The sequence below is a fragment of the Thunnus thynnus genome, chromosome 13 (assembly GCF_963924715.1).
Source record: "Thunnus thynnus chromosome 13, fThuThy2.1, whole genome shotgun sequence".
Lineage (NCBI taxonomy): Eukaryota > Metazoa > Chordata > Actinopteri > Scombriformes > Scombridae > Thunnus > Thunnus thynnus.
Window position 1 is genome coordinate 27,218,879 of NC_089529.1, and position 13,534 is coordinate 27,232,412.

The 13,534-nt window shown below is 39.0% G+C and overlaps 1 long non-coding RNA gene across 1 annotated transcript; it reads left to right on the forward strand.

Moving 5' to 3' along the window:
• Nucleotides 1-6,308: 6,308 nt before the first annotated feature.
• Nucleotides 6,309-13,184, forward strand: LOC137196065 (uncharacterized). Its single transcript, XR_010931208.1, has 2 exons — nt 6,309-7,301; nt 10,093-13,184. It is a non-coding gene; the product is annotated as an uncharacterized lncRNA (long non-coding RNA).
• Nucleotides 13,185-13,534: the final 350 nt, after the last annotated feature.

Consider the following 13,534-nt stretch of genomic DNA (forward strand, 5'->3'; position numbering starts at 1 on the left):
CTTCACAATGAGCCAACATGCTTTTAGTAAAGTTTGAGGTCATGTGGGGTCACAGGGGATCAGACCAATGATCTGCATGTCATGTCTCACCTTACTGGACCTGTCGCCCACCCAAACAGAAGGTGGACAAAATTACAAAAACACCATATAACACCCCAATACCATAAATGAACTCCACATCATGTTGCAGTGTTTGAGACTGATGCTCCAGCAGCTCACGCAGTGAATATCTGTCTTCTTTTACCAGACATTCAGACCTCTATTAAAGCTGACATGTATCTCTAAATGAGACTCATCTTAGCATAACTCACTTTCATTGCTTCTTTTGTAATTATCTTTATGTCTTATCCTGGAAAAAAACTATGCATGTATGCAGTGTTCAATTGGTATACTTCGCATCAATTAATTCCAAATTAATTGTAAGTGTGACAGAAATGTGAATTTTTTCTACAGGCAAACGTACAATTCAACATATATGGAGAATAACGTTTCCAGTAATAAATTAATAATGAATCAATATTTAGTTTGGTTTCTTAATTAGCTTTTCTCTCTGCAAATTCCTGCATTATCAAGAATTAATAATAAAATATAATAAAATAAAATAAAAGCTTTACTAATTCAATTACTTCAACATTAATGTCCTTTTTGATGCCATGTTTCTGTTATTTTGTCCACATCCTGTAAATCCAGAGTTGAATCATGTCCAACAGTCTCAACAAAAAAATATGAGGACATGACATGAACTTCATGAGATTTATTGCAGGGCTGTTATATTAGATTGCAAAATGTTGTATCTGTTATTTTTCCCACCCTCTATTTATTGGCAATTTATTAAAAAAAAAGAAGTTATGCTACTGTAAAATAAAATTATGAGGTACTAAGTCATACTGTCTCATAATGCTATCTTATAATTTTGACTTTTGACTTTGAGCTTTATTTATTTATTTATTTATTTATTTTTATCAAGTCTAACATCTCTTGTTGTTTTTTCTTTTCTTGGCAGAATTGGTCTTCCATACTACACTGTACACTGACTGTACATAACTTGGTATTTTGTTAGCCTCAGGTGTAGACTCACCAAAACTAAATGCTAATATTAAAAGTTGCAGTTGTGTTTTCTTATGACTTTGAAGCCCCACAGAGCTTTTTAGCCTCTTTTAGCACATTGTTTTGGTTTTACAATCTGTGTGGGAGTTTGAGCCAACTCATCTATCTCAACATGTAGCAACTTCCAATAAAAATGTCTGAAAGTCCATTTAAAGCATTTAAAGAGCCAGAAATGTGTCTCAAGAGTTGGTGGAGATGAAAACAGAGCTAAAAGGAGGGTGAATATTAGGTTCATCAGGTGAACACTTTAACAACTATATAAGCACTGGCTATGTATTTATTGGCTCTTTTTTTTGGTGTTTTTCTGCCCTCTAGTGGCCAAAATGTGATAAATGCAGCTTTAAATGACAACATCTGCACTGTGTGGTCAGCTAGATCTTTGCCAAAATCTCAAATTACCCAAATAAATTTAAAAGAGGCAGGAGAAGAAGAGATTTAACCTCATTTACTGTTGTTCAGTTTGGATGGTGGATTTATGGAGTCACTATCATGTCATATTTTGTCAAATTACTCCCAATAAACTTTCCCATTTGTTTAGTCCGGTTCACATTCCAGCTAAGGCAATCCCTTCCCTCTGCCAGCAAACTTGGCCCTGGTGTTCACTGTAAATTGCTCAGTGGGTTGTTTTTAATGGGATTATAATGACAGTTATAGTTTGCAAGAATTGATGTTTGTGACTTTTATGGGGTGTGATTGAAGGGGCGGGTCCAGGCGGCTCATAAAGGCTGCAGGAATGTTAATTGGTCGAGGCCACTGCTGCCCTCTTTGTTCTGCTCTCTCATACTGGGCTTCTGTTGTGCCCGTTAAAGGCCAAAGAACTGATTTAAAATCTGTGACTTTAACCCCGCACACCCTCAACCCCCCACACACACACGTACACAACTTATCCCACCTACAACCCCCCCCCCGTCCGCCCACCCCCCTACCCCCACCTCGTTCATCCCCTCCCATTCTTTCTTCTGGGTTTTTCCTTCCTACTCTTGAAGAAAATGGACCCCTTTGCTTCTCTCATTTCCTCCATGTTGCTTAATCAGGTGGTTGGCGCTCCCCTCCCCGCTGGGTTTGATCCAGTGTTGGGGGAGTAATTTCATCACAGGTTTGCTTTTTTTCCTCTTTTCTTTCTCTCCTGTGGCCACACGGACGGCTGCACTTCCAGCCAGAATCAGCCAGATGACTCTGTGCTGAGGAGAAGGAGGTTTCTGAGAGCCCAACGGGGATTTGTGTCAGAGTAATCTGTCATTGTTTGGAGATAAATGAGCATTTTGTTCAGTCTAAGTGAAAAATAAATACAATTTCAACATTTTTGAAGAAAGTTATTGTCATTGTTTTGGTACAGCCAAACAATAACAATAAACTGTGCATTATCCAGTGTTTCCATCATCGTCAGTCATTCTTGTGTATTCTTTTTAAAACATCCTCCTTCATTCCAGGTTTTATTCTGTAATATTGTACTTCCAGATACACAAACAAGACCTTCATTAGAGTGACTTTTTTTAACACTACATTACAATAAGACAACAATTACTGTGTGCAACCATAATGGTCGCTCTATGTTCATATGTAGAAATATACAAACATGACCATTACATTTTATGGTGTCTGATTGTAAACATGGTGTTGTGTAACAGAATATGCATGCATATTTACATGCAACAAAAAAGTTTTGAGAGAAATGCCACCTGAATTACATTAGTTTTATCAACATAATAAGGAAATGGTTTTATGGATGTATATGCAGGTCTGTTGATTGGTCAATCCACCACTTTGGTCCAGACTGAAACTGAAATATCTCAGCAACTGTTGGATGGATTACCATGACATTCGGTTCACGCTCAAGATGGCACTGTGGATGGTTGCCTCTGCTCTTCACTCTCTAGTATTTTCACTATTTATTTGTTCGGTCATTTAGAACAGTTATCTGAACATATTACTTATCTCTGTTAGCTTACTGTCTTTGTTTTAGCTGCATATCACCTGTACATGTATCTTTACTGTAAATTTGTATGGAAGCATATTGGGGGTAAAATTTCAAGTGTGTCCAAACATAATTTACTGATTCTGATTCTGACATGCGTGTCCCCCTCTGGATGAATTCAGCACAAGAGGACCTTGTTTTCTATTTACTATTCTGAATAATCTTCAGCCACAAACACAACGCTTTGGATTTGTGGGGAAATAAATCACAGTGAAAATCAGCTTTAAAAAAAAGCCCAAAAGGATGAGCCTTAATTATATTTGATGAGTAAATCCTGCAGCCAGGGCCTGAAATGGGAATCAAAGGCCACGAGATGGATTTGAACCTGCAGTTCATGAAATCTGTCTGAGTGTCATCCTGTCTGTTCTGAGGTTTCCACCATGACAGATAGAGACAGCGTCTATCTGCCCGAGTCTCTCCATAATTTCCTGGGGAAATGTTCCTTTTAAAAGACAAGGTTGGAGTTGCCGGGGGAGTCGGCTGATAACGGCTCAGGTTAAGATGAGGCGGGAGGGGGAGGCGTAGTCCGACACACTCTATCAGACGATGGGCCTCCGAGCAAACAAACAGCTCTGACCTCTAAAAACAACGGCAGCAGGGAGCTGCTGATAGCGAGAGACGGATAGGTAGAGGTTGGTGATGGTGCAATGAGTGTGTGTATGTGTGTGTGTGTGTGTGTGTCAGTGTGTGTGTGTGTGTGTGTGTGTCAGTGTGTGTATAGGGAGGTAGAGAGCTGGGGCCAAAGGGGCATGCAGGGCGAGACTTATTTGATCCCTCAGTGATCTTTGTGTCTCAGTGTCTATTAAAATCAGAAGGCTGTGGGTGTATGTGTGGGTGTGCTTATGTGTGAGAGTTTTGGTGTTTGGTGACTCACTGACTCACAGGAGCTTTTAGTCCGAAAAGAATTTCAACTGTGGTTTCAGTGGTGAGTTTTTGTGGCCCAGAATGCTCTAAAATACTGACATCCATGTAAGTGGCCATGTCGATGCAAGTAATATTTAACATCTTTACCATTATGTCACATCCTGTTCTAAAGGTTTCTCATCTGCACTGAGATCTTGAAACAGTAGAAAAGCCTTTAAAGGGTCAGTTTACTCAAATTGCAAAACAAAAAAACCCAAAAAACATAAATTCTTACCTTTAGTTATATAGACATTTCAGTTTCTGAGATTTGCTGCCATCCTGATAACATGAAGGTCAATGGAAATGAAAAGTAATGAAAACTGACATTTGAAGAACAGTACAATCCACACTCATCAGATATTTAACAACATTCAGTGATAAATGCAGGAACTGTTGTGATGATCATAGAGCGAAGTGAAAAGAAATGTGAGTGTTTTTCTATGATTTTGTTGTCCCAGGTGCACATCCCTTTTCATACCAGCAGTCACTATTTATATTTTTGGCTGGACCGCAACAGTGGAGCCATTCCTGTAACCACGAATGTCTGTGACTGACCGAGTCAGTTACACCATTGGTTGGCTGAAGCCGGCGGAGATATTGTAATTTCTGCTGTAGGACTGTTAATATGTAAATATATTAAGCTTGGCGAGAAAGTAACAATTTAGATTCCCAATATGTGGTCAGTTTATCCAAATAACGCCTATTTGGAAATTGGCCCGACGTTTTCGGAGATGTGAGAGGAGATGGCTGGGTGAGACCGGCCGGTCATCTCAGCAGCATCTAGCAGCCCGACTCCTGAGATGATCGGCCGGTCAACGTCCATCATCATCCCGGGGGGGAACATGATCCATTGAACTGATATGTGCAGCTCTTTGGTGATTTACATCTGGCTCTAATATCTCTGTAACATTTTCATATATGATACAGTTCCTTTTGTAAGATAAATGTTGGACTCACAGGTGAAATCTAACAATCGTAGCTGCCATGTTAGTTTGTCTGAATGTAAAGTGAAGCTTCATGTTTTTACTGGACAGAACAACAGCTCTGGGGCTGGGGCTGTACAGATCAGTCTATTTTAAATTTTGTTTTATTTTATTAAGCTACATTACAGTCTGGACTTTTATTATAGCTACATTACAGACTGAATAACATAATTTACTCTCCATCAATGAGGTTATATTTTGAGAGAAAAATAAGTGCAAGTGGAGCTTTGAGTTGAGATTGTTTTGTCACAGTACAGTCAGGTAGTTGTGTTGAAGCTGAGCTGCTGCTGTCAGCAAGTACGCTGCTGTTCCAGTTGCAGAATGATTGTACTGGGTCCTCCCGTCCTCAGAAGTTTGTACTCCCGAGTTGAACTTGCCAAGTCCGAACTAGCAAGTATGCAAGTCCTAACTTGATATACTATGTCAAACTGGCTTTAGTCAAAGCCCAGCACACTTCCTGGGGGCTTGGTCGCCACGTGTTGCCACATCCTGTATCCGTCGTTTCATACACAGTCCAGCCATATACTAGGTTTTAGTCTTGTTATTATTATTTAATCAAGACCACAATCCTACTCTGACAGTAACTAAGTGGATTTAGTTGTCTGACCTTAACTACACATTAACTGCCAGGCACATATGTTGATAACAGTATTCATCTGAAAAACATTTGCATAAAGTTCTTGTAGATTTGTTGCACTCAAACATATGATGTAACTTTATAGTTAATAAATAAATAAAAATAAAATTAATAGTTCTGGAGTGTGTTGATGTTTAAACAGAATATTGTAACCAACAGATATTCAAAGTGCCTTCAAAAAGTGACTGAATTTACAGTCACAAAAACCTCATGAGTGAGTGTTTCCTGATCTGCCACTTAGACAGTCTCCTGTGTTTTCATCTTTTAAAAGAATTTGTTGCATTTTTGCCTTTCCTGGTTAGATGATAGTAGAGAGTAGAGTAGACAGGAAACGAGGACAGAGAGAGAGAGGTAAGGCGATCGACAAAGTACCTGGCAGGGTATGTTGGGTATGCAGTGTTCGGCGTGTTTGGAGTTTCCCGTGTTTTTACACCCAACACCTCCTCCCTGACCAGGCATTCAGGCTGGAAATAGCACTATGTTATGACGACGCAAAGAGTTACACTGGTGGGACATGTTGTTGTTGTACATCTGATAATAATACTGAGATTTTGCTGCACTAAAACAAGGTCATGCTACTTCTGCATATGCTTCTCTGCAGTCATTTTTCACAAGACAAAGGTTTTAGTTGCCTAATCTTAACCAAACCTTTGCCATGCAGAGATATTGTGGGGACAACAAGTTAAAAACACTAGCAGTGAATATTTTGGAGAAACATTTTCACATTTAGTATTGTGTTTGGACTTTGGCCTTTAGTATGTGTGTGCTTGTACATGCACGTATTCATCTGTGACACATACAGACAAATTAAAAAGAAGAGAAGGATGGGAGGTGCAGCAGCTGAAGAGAGTTCAGTGAAGAGGAGGGAGGGTCAACAAATTCTTTGATTACTGAACCTTGTCATTCAGATAGCAGAGAGCTTGAACACTTGGCGAACACACCGAAGGGGAACATAAGAAATAAGAGATGAAAAACTGAACTCTGGTTTCTGGAGGAGTTTTTTCTCTTACCAGTTGAATCCAATTACAGCCTTTAATCACTTGCTTGTCTCAGTGTTTACATGCTTCCTGGTCTCATTAGAGGTTTTTTGTCATTTGTTTTTGGTCTTATTGTCATTAGGGCTTAAATAATGATTTGATTAATAAATTAAGAATTACTTGCCAACAATTCTGATAATCAATTGATTGTTAGTCATCTATTAAAGACAAATTCCAATCATCGTCTGGTTCCCACTTCTAAAATGTGAGTATTTGCTGCTTTTCTCTGTTTTATATCGTTGTTTAAAACTGAATATCCTTTGACTTTGGACTATTGATCAGGCAAAGCAAGCAAACTGAAGATGTCATGTAATTTGTGAGGGGCATTATTCAAGATTTTCTGACATTTTATAGATCAATTACTTAATTAATCAAAACATACAGCAAATTACACATTGCTAAAAGTTTGGAACAGAAGTATTTATAGCTGTAATAGGAGTCTAGATTTACAAATGTCTCCTCTATCACAGTATTTTTAAGTTTTATGAAGCCTCAGTTGCTCTTTCATGTATTCATATATAAACCTTTCTTCCACTAGGGGTCAGTACTGGGAGTTAAAGCCATGCCAGGCTCCTCTGGAGAGGATCTCCACTGTTGTTAGCCGTGATATACGGCTGCTGCAAACAACCTCTAAGTGCATCTCAAGGTTCATTGAAAGGGTGAATAAGATCTATAACTCTTGTGTGGATGTCGTGTTGTTTTTTTTTTTTTTGGGTTGGACAGCGACTTTACAAGCTCGTTAAGTTTTAGGGGGGAAAAAATGACTTTAATTGGTCTAACAAAATACATCTAATTTGCATTGAGTTGCACATGGTATTGAATGATACAACTGACATCAGTACACAGGTCCATATTTTGTATGTTTTCAACATTCAAAGACTATTATAGTAGCTGTATGTTTTAATTAATTTAAAAATGAATTGATTAGTAAAAAATGCAAATATGTTGTGGTCTAAAAATGTGATCTAATCTGATCTAAATCTTTAGTTAAAGGAATAAAAACATCAGAAGGAATTCCATTCAGAAATGTTTAAATTTTAATCTTCATGCACAGCTTTTGACCATTTACAACCTGAACACTTAGACTTTGATACTGTCAGTCAATGTAATACTACAAATGATCATCAGTATGCATCCACATTTGATATTGTTATAAAACAAAATGAACACTTGTACTGTCAGAGGATTGATTTACAAATGTTTTAGAGAGCTTCCTGAATCCAAATGAACATGCACAAAAATTCTCAGGTTTTATATTGATTACACCAACTATATCCAGTGTTGGAGAAAGTTAATTTATTAATAGTGTAGTGATTGATTAATAATATACAGATAACTTTTAAAGAGCTTAGCAGTTTCTGACATCTCACCTCTTCTCCTCAGCCTGTTGCCATCGTTGTCTGTACTGTGTGTACAACATAAACTTTTGATGCAAATGAACATAACGCAAATTTAAAAAAAAAGTAGCCAAACAAACCAAATCCAAGCATTTAAACATCCCACGAGATTTCCCAAATATGTTACATCCCCTAGTGACACCAACTGTTGCAGACAGATGAGAATTAATGTGTCTTACGGTAAGAGTGCAGCCGCAGGAATTACCTTCCACAGACAGCAGCAGTTTAAACTGTCCAGAGCAGCTCTGGGGGTGCTGGAGGTGTGTGTGTGTGTGTGTGTGTTTGTGTGTATGTGTATGGAGGGTTTTGGTGGCACTGCACAGTCACTGTTGCCTTTTCTCACTGCTTGCATCTCTGGAATTGTTTCAGGAAATTTTTAGAATTTTTTATCTTACTTCTGACAGGTTTGGTTTAAATAATGTCTTAATCCTAGATTTTACCATACAATGTACACTTAATTAGCTTTAAAATGTTTGATAAAGCATTGTTTGACAATGACATTATCAAATACACATGTTGTACATTTTCTTGTTAACACTTAATTGTAGCCAGAGGTGCAACTAAGGCATTGTTTAGGAATTCATAAGTCAGTAGAGAAATGGTTTTCTTGATTCAAAGACCAAGAAGTCCCAAACTTTGTGATTTTTCTAGTCCTAAACAAAGTCCCCAAATATAAAGTCATTATAATCTGTTAAACAGAGTAACATTTAGTGTGTATTTATTACTTTTCAGGAAACTTAATAACATTTAAAAAGCAAAATGCTGAGGTGTGCCTTTATATGTTATTCCTGTGACACCATCACAATGCTCGGTCATTTCTGAGCTGAATATTTCGCATGTCGACGTCTGTTTTTTGCGTCTTTCAGAGCTGCAACGATTAATGGATTAGTTAATCGACAGAAAATTAATTGGCAACTATTTTGAAAATCATTTAATTGTTTTGATCGTTCCCTAGTTGTTATATCTGACTTTGAGAGAGGTATCATAAGGAAAGATTTGGCATTTGGCAGTTGTCTATCTGCCAAATGCACCTTTCCCTCCTGTTTTTGCAACATGATTTGCTGCTGTCTGGTTGTCAGGAAAAATGAAGAATTGATTCGCTGCACAATGTTTTAGATTATTTTTAATCTTTAGGTTTGGGAAGGATATCCAGTGATTTCAAGTCAAACAGCTTAAGTCCAAGAGAAGTCACGATTCATTGGTATTAATGCGAGTTGAGGTACAAGTCAGTCAAGTCAGTTTTATTTTATAGCCCAAAATCTTCATTATGATTCATGACTCACGTCTGACTCAAGGCCAAATCATGTAAGTTAAGTCCAAACCTCTGATTGAAGCTATATGGTGCGTACACTGGGGGTGACTGTGGCTCAAGAGGTATAATTTGATCCCAGGCTCTTCCTGTCAATGTGTGGAAGTGTCCTTGGGCAAGACACCGAACCCCAAGTTGCTCCTGATGGTCAGGCCACCATCGGTGTGTCAGTGTGTGTGTGTGAATGGGTGAAAATTGTTAAGTGCTTTGTCCGTTAAGTTAAAAAGGCGCTATATAAGTGCAGTCCATTTAGCAAAATATTCAAAAACAATTAGAGAAACCATCTTTTCATGGCTTTGTAACAATGTTTAATGCATCATTTTGAACAAATTTCATAACAGTTCATACAGTTATGTGGATTTGAAGAACTAATACAAACATGTATTTTGTAATAACAGGTTTAAGAGGTTTAAAAATACATGTTTATAGATAGAAATATTAGGTATCTATAGGTAGAAATCTTACAATATCTTTTCAGTAACCTAACCTATTGTATGCTCAGCTCTCTGTGATGCTTTGCAGCTCTGTATGCAGCGCTTAGTCGCTGGCGTTTAAGAAAATGGTTTGTTATTGTTTCCCTCTTAATTTGAAATTTGTCATTTCCTGTAGCCAAAGAAGTCCTCCAGCCCTAAAATTACTTTTAGACCAATAAAGCAAAACCTGCAATGTCACAATTAGAGGAGAACCTGAATCTGTTGCAGCTTTTTCTGTGTATTTTTACATATGGGTTTTTTTATTTTCCAGAGCAGTCTTTCCTGACCCACAACACCACTAACTACTCCGACCCCCACCTCCACCTCCACCTCCGCCCCTTCAAACCTAGACTCTTTGTCACCGTGGTGATTGGTAGACTAAACAGCGTGCAATATTCACCAGATCCACAGCCCATTGGATCATTACAAACATTAAGACGAAAAAAAAGGAAACAAAACTCGTGACTCCGCCCCACCCATGTGTCCCCCTGGCCTCCTCGCACTCTCTATTTTAAGTGCGCAATCACACGGACATGCAAGCACGCACACACACACACACACACACACAGACTGAAGCCTATATTCTTAACATTCTTCGGCCAGTAAACAAACGGGCTGGACTGATGCATCACCCCCGGCAGACAGACAGATTCGGAGGGCTGGGAATGTTTACACGGTGCTGTCGCCCTCTGAGGCCTCATCCACAGCCGGCGAGGTCTCAGACAGAGAGGAGAGAAGAGACAACGTTCACCAAGTCATGGACTGGAACTGATACAGCTTCTGATAAGACTACAGGGAAATACAAGGCAACTGTAAAAATAGCACTTTTGCATCGTTTGCAATATTGATGTGTTGAGATTTTTTTTTTACCATCTCAAAATTTTTTCCTAACCAGGTTGGATGGAAACCACAGACTGCACATCTCTGACCAACCCTGTCTCTGGGAAATTATGTTTATTTATTCAACTAAATTACGACAGAAAAGATAATGCTGTCAGAGTTACGTTTTCTGTCAACTTAAACGACAAACACTGTTAATAAATGGATTTGACAAGTGGCAAATATGTTGATACTGAACGTATGACTGAAATGTTCAATGACAAAATATTTCTTTTTTTTCCCTGCACTGTTCACCTGCATGAATATGATTGGACGTTACAGGCGTCAAAGCTGCGAATGAGCCAATGATTGTGAAACACATTGGAAACAGTTCAATAAAGAGAGATTAAATGGAACAACATTTATTGAGGTTAGCAACAGAGAAAGATTTTGTGAAACATAAGCCTATATGAAGATAGGAGATAGGAAAGGATCGCCGACGGGTTGGAACCAGTAAGTGGTTGATGGAAACCTTCGGACGATTCTCCCTGGATATCACGGAGGTCATGGTGGTGATGGGGAGAAGGTGGGTTGCGCAATAGTAGGTCTGACAGACAGAATGACAGAATTGCTCTGACTTTTACCAAACCACATCTGGGGACTGATTGACTTGAGGAAAGTGGGCAGAAAGATCATTGGTCGATACGGTAATGGAGTTGTGAATACTGGGATTTTGACAGGGGAAAATGGAAGTGATGGAGAGAAATAGAACAGGAGGAAATATGACACATGCATCTATAGTGGAATACAGGCAGAATATGAGGGAAGAGATTTTCCTTATTGAATTTTTGGCGTCATTTGATGTCAATCAGCCAATACAAGCGTGACTTGACACTTTTTGTTGTATATGTTCTCTGCACTGTATAATGACAATAAACTTGAACTGAATTCGGTTCTCTGCCTGAACTAACGCTGAGTTTCATAGATTTAGTTTAGTGCCTGAACTTAAAACCACATCAGATCAGAAAACATTACCACTAATTGTTTTTGTAAGTGTCATACAGGTTTTTTGAAAAAATAATCTCAACTCAAAGTCCGTTTACCAGCATTTTCCAGAACTTTCAACCACATCGTACATCAGTGGATGGAATTTGCTCAGTATTCATGGAGATGGCTCGGTTTTTATTAATACGTGACCCAAGAATGGAGCTTCGATCAAATGTGAGGGGAGATGGCGAACCCTGCCGCTGGTATCGGATGTGAACGGTCTCCTTGATCTGCATCCTGGTTGATGATTTTGACGCCTCTCCTGGTTGATGCTCTGACTGTTGTGGGTTGAAAATACAACCATCTGTTATCATGTGACCAAACTTCTGTATGTGCAGTACCAGTTAAAAGTTTGGACACACCTTCCAAACTTTTGACTGGTACTGTATGTCACATTATGACAACTGAGCAATGTACATTTGCTGATGATGCCTATGAGATCCAATTGAAATATTGTGGAAATAGCTCCTAATTAGACCTTAAATATCGATTATTAGATACAGATTGTTTTGCAAGGCAATGACACATAACTTATTTTACTGTGTGGGTAGAAGGACTTATTGTCTGGACTTCAGAAGAGACGGTTTTGCTGCCCCCCTGTGGATGACATAAGATAAAATAACACTTAATTGATCTCCAGGGTGAAATTCTATTAGTAAACTTTCTTTGTCATATCTGATTCATGCTTTCAATAAGCACCGAACTTAACACTTTTATTTTTCTGCCTAAAATGTAGATTTCAGGTTCAGTTTGACCCCGAGCAAACAACGGATTTGTGTGCAGCACTTAGGCAAGTCATGTGACTGAATGAGAACCAGCCAGCAGACATTTTGGAGTCCCCGCGGTCCTGGATACGAATGAACTGACCGCATTCTACCGTGACTCCACATCAGTCAAAAAGATATACGCCACTTCCTCCACACACACACACACACACACACACACATGCACACGCACACAGAAAAAGCTTCCATCCCCGCCTCCATCAGTCAAGTCCTGTGGCCGATGAACTTCCATCGTCTCCAAGGTTGATAACAAGCCTCTTAAGCTTGGCGGCTAATCAAGCTCAAAGGAGGGAGCGAAGGAGAGATAGTGGAGGAGAACAAGAGGTCTGGCTGTGGATGTGGTGATGTCTCTCTCTCCCTCTCTTTCCTCTTCATTTTCAATTTTCCCTTATCTTCCTCTCTCTGCAGGGGGAGGCGGAGGGAGGCCTAATAGCCAGCGAGGGGGGCTGTGGACTCTCCAGAGTCTCTACATACCAGTCATTTACTTTAACTGGAAAGGAGAAAAAAGAAGAGAAATGTCTTGATAAATCATCCAGGGTCACACAGCTTCCATGTTTCCCCCGAGTTACGGAGATAGGGAGCACAGAAAGAAAAATGACAGAAGGAAAACCCAACAACGTCTGTCTCCTCTTTGATGTGTGTCCCATCAGACAAACAACACGAAGCTGAAATAAACAGAAACAAGTGGCTGCTGTTGCGGTTTGCACTCCGATTCAACTCTTTCACTTCCGTTCACTTCCTCTACTCGCTCTAATGAGTTCTGCTTAGCTTGGAAATATGAGGAGTTTATTTCACATATCTATCTACCTTGTTGACATGTTTGTAGTCTTGTAAAATTAGCCTTTAAGAAGTTTACGTCAGTCTCTTTCATGATTACTCAATTCATATCTCTGCATCTCAAGGAGATGAATTCAGTCATTGCTGGAGATATTTAGTCCTTTTAGACCAATGACTCAAGGCTTTTTTATTCATTGCTGGTTTATCTCTCTCAAAGCTTCCCTTGTCTTGTGCTTTTTCTTATTCTTTCACAACTCTTATTTGCTGACATTTCACTCCTTTATT